This window comes from Saccopteryx leptura, chromosome 2 (assembly GCF_036850995.1).
Source record: "Saccopteryx leptura isolate mSacLep1 chromosome 2, mSacLep1_pri_phased_curated, whole genome shotgun sequence".
Classification (NCBI taxonomy): domain Eukaryota; kingdom Metazoa; phylum Chordata; class Mammalia; order Chiroptera; family Emballonuridae; genus Saccopteryx; species Saccopteryx leptura.
In genome coordinates, this window is record NC_089504.1 from 179,454,059 (window position 1) to 179,460,349 (window position 6,291).

A 6,291-nucleotide genomic window follows, 5' to 3' on the forward strand; every position below is an offset into this window, starting at 1 on the left:
AGAGTTTGGCAGAAGAGTTTTCTATGGTAGAGGATGGGTTGGCAAAACTTCAGGCTGATGAAGGAAAATAACTTATTTACTTCATGTTCTTTTCTTCAACAGCAATTTCTTCAACCCCCTTCATCCAATATCTCCCAACAGCGATTTCCTCAACCCCCCTCATCCAGTTTTTGGCAACAATTCCTCAAAGTTAACGCTATTCCCACCTCTCCCTTCCCCCTTCACACCGCCATTTAAACTAGCCAATCAGGAAAGAGTAAGATTGTCCAGTCACCACCCCAGCCAATAGGGCGAGACCCAGTCTAGAGCCTGTGTTAGGATTTGAAACAACCCAACCCCTAGCCCATGTGCTTGCTGGCTGGCTTTCACTAGTGGCAGCACACCCTTCTGCAGAAGTTATTAAAGTTGCCTTGTCAAGGTATTTTGTCCCCAAGTCTTGCTTAACTGCAACTCTAACACTGAGGACTCCACAATCACAGATTCAGTAAGGTCTATATAGCTGTTATGGATGTTTGCAATGCTATAGGCAGATTTTGGAAGAGAAGAAGTCATCAACTTTTCAGACTAGCCTGGAACAATTCTTTAAGAAGGCATACAGGCCTGCAGCAGACCCTGTACCCTCTACATCAGCTGCTTCTCAAGATGAAACACCTGTATGTAGTACAGGTAGAATCATCTCTAGCATCTCCTGCATGTTCCTTAGGCAATCCTGATTCACCTGACCCAGTATCTCCAGCACCTTCTGCAGGTTCACCTGCCTCTCCAGCTTCCTCCTCCCAATAGGTCACTCTGTCCCACCTTGCAATGCCCCTTCCAGTGTGCAAGTCAACCACAGGAATAAAGGTAAGGAATTTTTTATACTTATTTCTTGTCATTTTTTCTGTTACTACAGTACAGTGTACAGTACAGTATATTTACATCCTTTTCCTTTATGTTTTAGAAGATTATGATTTTACAACTGTATTAGGATAGGTAAGTGATTTAGGCTAGGGTATGTCTTGACTTAGACCAAAATTTGGGTTACATCACTTTCGTAGGAATGGAACTGTGTCATAACCTGAGGACCTCGTGTGTGTGTGTGTAAATTTTAGCTGAATTTTATTTTTATTTTTATTTTTTTTACAGAAAGTCAGAGAGAGGAATAGACAGGGACAGACAGACAGGAATGGAGAGATGAGAAGCATCAATCATTAGTTTTTCGTTGCACGTTGTGACACCTTAGTTGTTCATTGCTTGCTTTATCATATGTGCCTTGACCGTGGGGCTACAGCTGACCGAGTAACCCCTTGCTTGAGCCAGCGACCTTGGGTCCAAGCTTGTGAGCTTTGCTCAAACCAGATGAGCTCCCGCTCAAGCTGGCGACCTCAGGGTCTCGAACCTGGGTCCTCTGCATCCCAGTCTGACGCTCTATCCACTGCACCACCGCCTGGTCAGGCTTAGTTGAATTTTAAATTAACTTGGCCAAGAACCCTAAGACAAGCCAATGAACTCCAGAAGAAACTATTGCAGGATCTCTGGACTAATGTCTCCTTTTGTATATTTAACTTTCTAAAAATCCTGTTTTAAAAAACTAGCTTTTTTGGTGGTAACATATACATAAAATTTACCATTTTAGCCATTTTTAAGTATACAGTTTAGTGGCATTAAGCACATTCAAATTGTGTAACCACCACCAATCTGCAGAATTTTTCATCATCCCAAACTGACATGTCAGAGAGCGGGGGGAAAAAAAAGAAAGAAAGAAATGAAGCAAAACCAGAGCAGTTAAAATGGTGAAAACAACTTGTTAGAATTTTGCAACAGGGGAAAAGAGACCTCAGTACAGAACTGGGGTCAATGTTAAATAATATAGTTTGGACATGTGGGGATTTATAGCCAAGCAATGAGTAGTGGTCCTGGATGGACAATGACTGAGAGTATGGGTTGATTTCTGGCTAAACTGGCCTGACAGGATTCTGACTGAAGGCAGGCCAGAGCAGCCAGACACCACCTGGGGGATTCTGTTGGGATGAGGACTTTGTTCAGATCTGGAGGGTGGTCTGATATAGAGGGTGAGGAGTTCTTGCTAAAATTTGGTGATGCAAGCAAAGGTCTCCCTCTGGAGGAGGATTCAGAGGAGCCTGAGTAAAGTTTGGTCAAACAGAGACTGTCAGAAACTGTAGCCACTAAATAATAACCCTTCCCATCCCAAATTGTTTCCCGGTCCCTGGCCACCATCATTCTCCTTTCTGCCTCTAAGAATTTGACTACTTTACATAAGTGGAATCATACAGTGTAAGGTATTTTTCCCCGCCAAGAAGGAAGGAAGAGGGCTCGAAGCCACAAAGTGTGGAATAGTAAACGGCTTTATTGAGTACAGCGCATCCCGCCCAGCAAGGTTCCCTGGCCCCGAGGTAAGATAGAGGCCAGGGAAGTTGCACGGATTAAACCGAGTGGGAGATATTTAAAGGGGTCCCTCTAGGGAAGTCGAGCTAACATGACATGGTTAAATCTCACTGGCTGGCAGATGGTTGTTTTTTTTTCAAACAGTTCCTATGAAGCCTCTTTTGGCGCACTTGGTTGTGGGCAGTCCTAGCCAAAGTTCGCGGGTCTGAGTTCCCCAAGTGACCATCCCCCATTATCCACCGACCTTACATTCTGAACTTTTGTGTTAAATAGAAAAAGGGGCGCCATTTATTCGTCTGGCTACTTCCTGCTGATTAGGGGCGTCGTGGGGAGGGGGAGATCGGAAGGTGGTGGCTTGGAGGGGTGTCAGGAGGAACATCTGTGTGGCTGTGACTGGAGAAACTTCACGGATGCGGTCCTGTAAGGATTTTTTTAAAAAGAGGAGTAATAGGGGGATTTGCAGGGTCCAGCCTTTTGGTGAGCTGGAGATGGATGGAGTCCAGTGGTTCCGACTGCCAGAGGTCCTATAAGGAGGCAAGCTTGAGGCAGAACTGCATGTCAGGAGTGGTGTAAAAAGGGAAAAGGAAGGGGTCCCACCCATTCCCATAACCAAGACCTGTGAGGGAACTAGAGGTCCAGAATGTGATGGCAAAACAGAGAAGGTAGCCCCATGTCCACAAGAAATGAGATGGACTTACCCACTCGTTGCAGCATACCCTGGGTTCTCCGAGTCCAGGCCGTGTCCTAGGAGTTTGAGTGATGTGCCCACCTGGCTGGATTGGCCTTCCCATTCGGGCGGCTTGTCCTCCACGTAGAGGCGCTGAGGAAAAACCTGTTGCCCAAAGGGGCAATTGCTCCGCCAGTGACTGGGCTGCTTGCAGTCAGGGCAGGGTTCAGTGGGCAGCCGCCGGCAGGGGCTTTGCCAGGACCAGTGGTCCCACTTGCCACACTTAAAGCAAGCTGCTGGTGGCTCTGCTGGCCTCAGGGTTGCCACAAGAGTTGGGGTTTGGAGCATTACCTTCTGCTGCATGCGGGCCTGGTGAACAGCCTTGGCCTGTTTCTACCAGTTGGGACCATTAAAAACTTTAAATGCCGTGTTCACAGGTTCCAGATAGGGGTTTGGGGGTTTGGGAATAAAAGGAGGAGGGGGGCTCGTGGGGAACCCAGCACCCAGATCCTGCAGGAAACGCTGGAGCCAAAGGCAGGACAGGGCCAGAACATCCTGCAAGAAAATTGGAGTTGGACGTCCTGAAAACCGGTGTAAGAGCCAATGCCAAGCTGAGAATGGCCTGATGGAGGAGGGGTTTAAGAACACAGTGAAGGGAGGGGCCCCTGGCCAGCAGGGGAGGAGAAAGAGATGGTAGTGGTGAATAAGAAACAGGTTTTTGAGAAGGGAGGGGAGGGGGCTCTCAGAGGGAAGAGAACCGAGCACAAAAGAGGTCCGCAGAGGGACCAGAGAAAAGTCCCGAGAGAGGGGCACTCGCGGGGGGTCAGACAGGAGTGAGAGAGAGTTGGGAGTCTGCGGAGGAAAGATCAGGAGTGGAGGTTTTAGGTGAGGTTTCTCTGGCCAGAAAAAGACCTGCGCAGTGGAACAGGTGGCACAGAAATTAAGGACAGGTACGCGAATAATTAGAAGCCGTATGTGTAAGAGATCTCCAATCAGTTCCCAGCTTTTTTGGTGATAGTTAAATTGGTGAGGGTGTTAACACCAAAAGTCCCTTCAGGAGACTAATTGAATGGGTTCTGTGGCCTGGTCACAGCAGAGAAGAACAGTTTCTTCTTCTTTAAGGAGGGAGATTCCTGTGCCCCCACAGCCGCCCTCAGTCCTCGGAGTGGTCAGATTTGAGTATTAGCGTCCTAAAAACTCAAGGTCTGGCCACGGATGGAAAAGGTAAAGTGGATGTGCTTGGGGACAAGCACACGCACTCAGACAGACGGAAAAGACTTTCCTGACGTAGCTACGGTTTTGGCCAGGGAGTCTTGGAGGAAAGAACTGAGAGGAAGGCTGGAGGCAGGGGACTTACCGCACCGTGCACTGAAGTGGGTGGAAGGTCAGAGATCCTGGTTCTTTCTCAGAGGGGATGAGGAAGAGGAGCGGTCCTTGCAGACTTCTAACTCCTTCCGGGTTTTCAACACCAAAATGTAAGGTATTTTTCCCTGCTGAGAAGGAAGGAAGAGGGCTCGAAGCCACAAAGTATGGAATAGTAAACGGCTTTATTGAGTACAGTGCATCCCGCCCAGCAAGGTTCCCTGGCCCCAAGGTAAGATGGAGGCCAGGGAAGTTGCACGGATTAAACCGTGTGGGAGATATTTAAAGGGGTCCATCTAGGGAAGTCAAGCTAACATGACGTGGTTAAATCCCACTGGCTGGCAAATGGTCGCTTTTTTCCAAACAGTTCCTGTGAAGCCTCTTTTGGTGCGCTTGGTTGTGGGCGGTCCTAGCCAAAGTTCGTGGGTCTGAGTTCCCCAAGTGACCATCCCCCATTATCCACCAACTTTACATACAGTATTTTTCTTTTTGTGCCTGGCACATATTTAGTTTTTAAAGGGAGATGGAACCTAGGTGAATTCTCTGGGGAGAACCGCCCATGGAATCAAGACAAGAAAATAAGGAGATTACTATGCTAAATGAAGTAAGACAGGCAGAGAAAGACAAATAACATATCTCATTTATATGCAGAATCTAATGAAGACAATAAACTGGAACAAAATAAAAACAGAGGCAGGGTCACAGTGAACAGATGGACAGCTATCAGAAGGAAGGGGGAAAAGGGAATAGGATCAAAGAAAGTGAAAGGATTGTCCAAATTATATATACATAACACATAGCTACAGACAACAGGGTAGCTATTGGCAGAGGGAAAGGGGAGATTGAGGTAGGGGGAGGGGAAAAAGATGAAACAGGAATGGAAAGAGACCTTGCATGGGGGGGGGGCACAACGCGGCGGGGGTGGGTAGAGGGTGTTATATATGCTTGGGACTCTTAAAACCATGGTAACACTGTTGTGGACCATAAATGGCAAAAAGCCATTGTAGATTCGAGGCTTAGCAAAAGGCTAAGTTCTCCCCCCTTCACCTCCATATTGGCTATGTTGCTGAGTATTTGCACCCACTTCACTTGCTTCCTTAAGTTGCTAGAAGCAATTTACATGCCCTTCCTCTTACTCTTTGTCTGTTCAGATGTTTGTTGATTTCACTTATGCCTGGTGGGGGGATTTCTGCTTATGCCTTGGGAGAGTTCCGGTTTTAGCCTCAGCTGTGTAACTTTGTATTAAGGACTTTCTTGATTTGCATATGGCTATATAATAAAGCAACCTGGGGCTACGGAGCCCTCGGATATTGCCATCAGCATTTGAAGAGTCCTCCTGGTCCCATTTTTTTCTTTTTTGTATTTTTCTGAAGTTGGAAACGGGGAGGTAGTCAGACTCCCGCATGCGCCCGACTGGGATCCACCTGGCATGCCCAACAGGGGGTGATGCTCTGCCCATCTGGGGCCTCGCTCTGCCACAATCAGAGCCATTCTAGCACCTGAGGCAGAGGCCACAGAGCCATCCTCAGCGCCCGAGAGAGACAGAGAGGAAGGAGAGGGGGAGGGGTGGAGAAGCAGATGGGCGCTTCTCCTGTGTGCCCTCGCCGGAAATCGAACCCGGGACTCCCGCACGCCAATGCTCTACCACTGAGCCAACTGGCCAGGGCCCCATTTTTTCTTTTTTTTTTTTTAGAGAGGAGAGGGAAAGACAGAGAGAGAGAGAGAAGGTGGGGAGGAGCTGGAAAGCATCAACTCCCATATGTGCCTTGACCAGGCAAGCCCAGGGTTTCGAACCAGCGACCTCAGCATATCCAGGTCGACGCTTTATCCACTGCGCCACCACAGGTCAGGCCCCATTTTTTCTTAATAAGTATGTT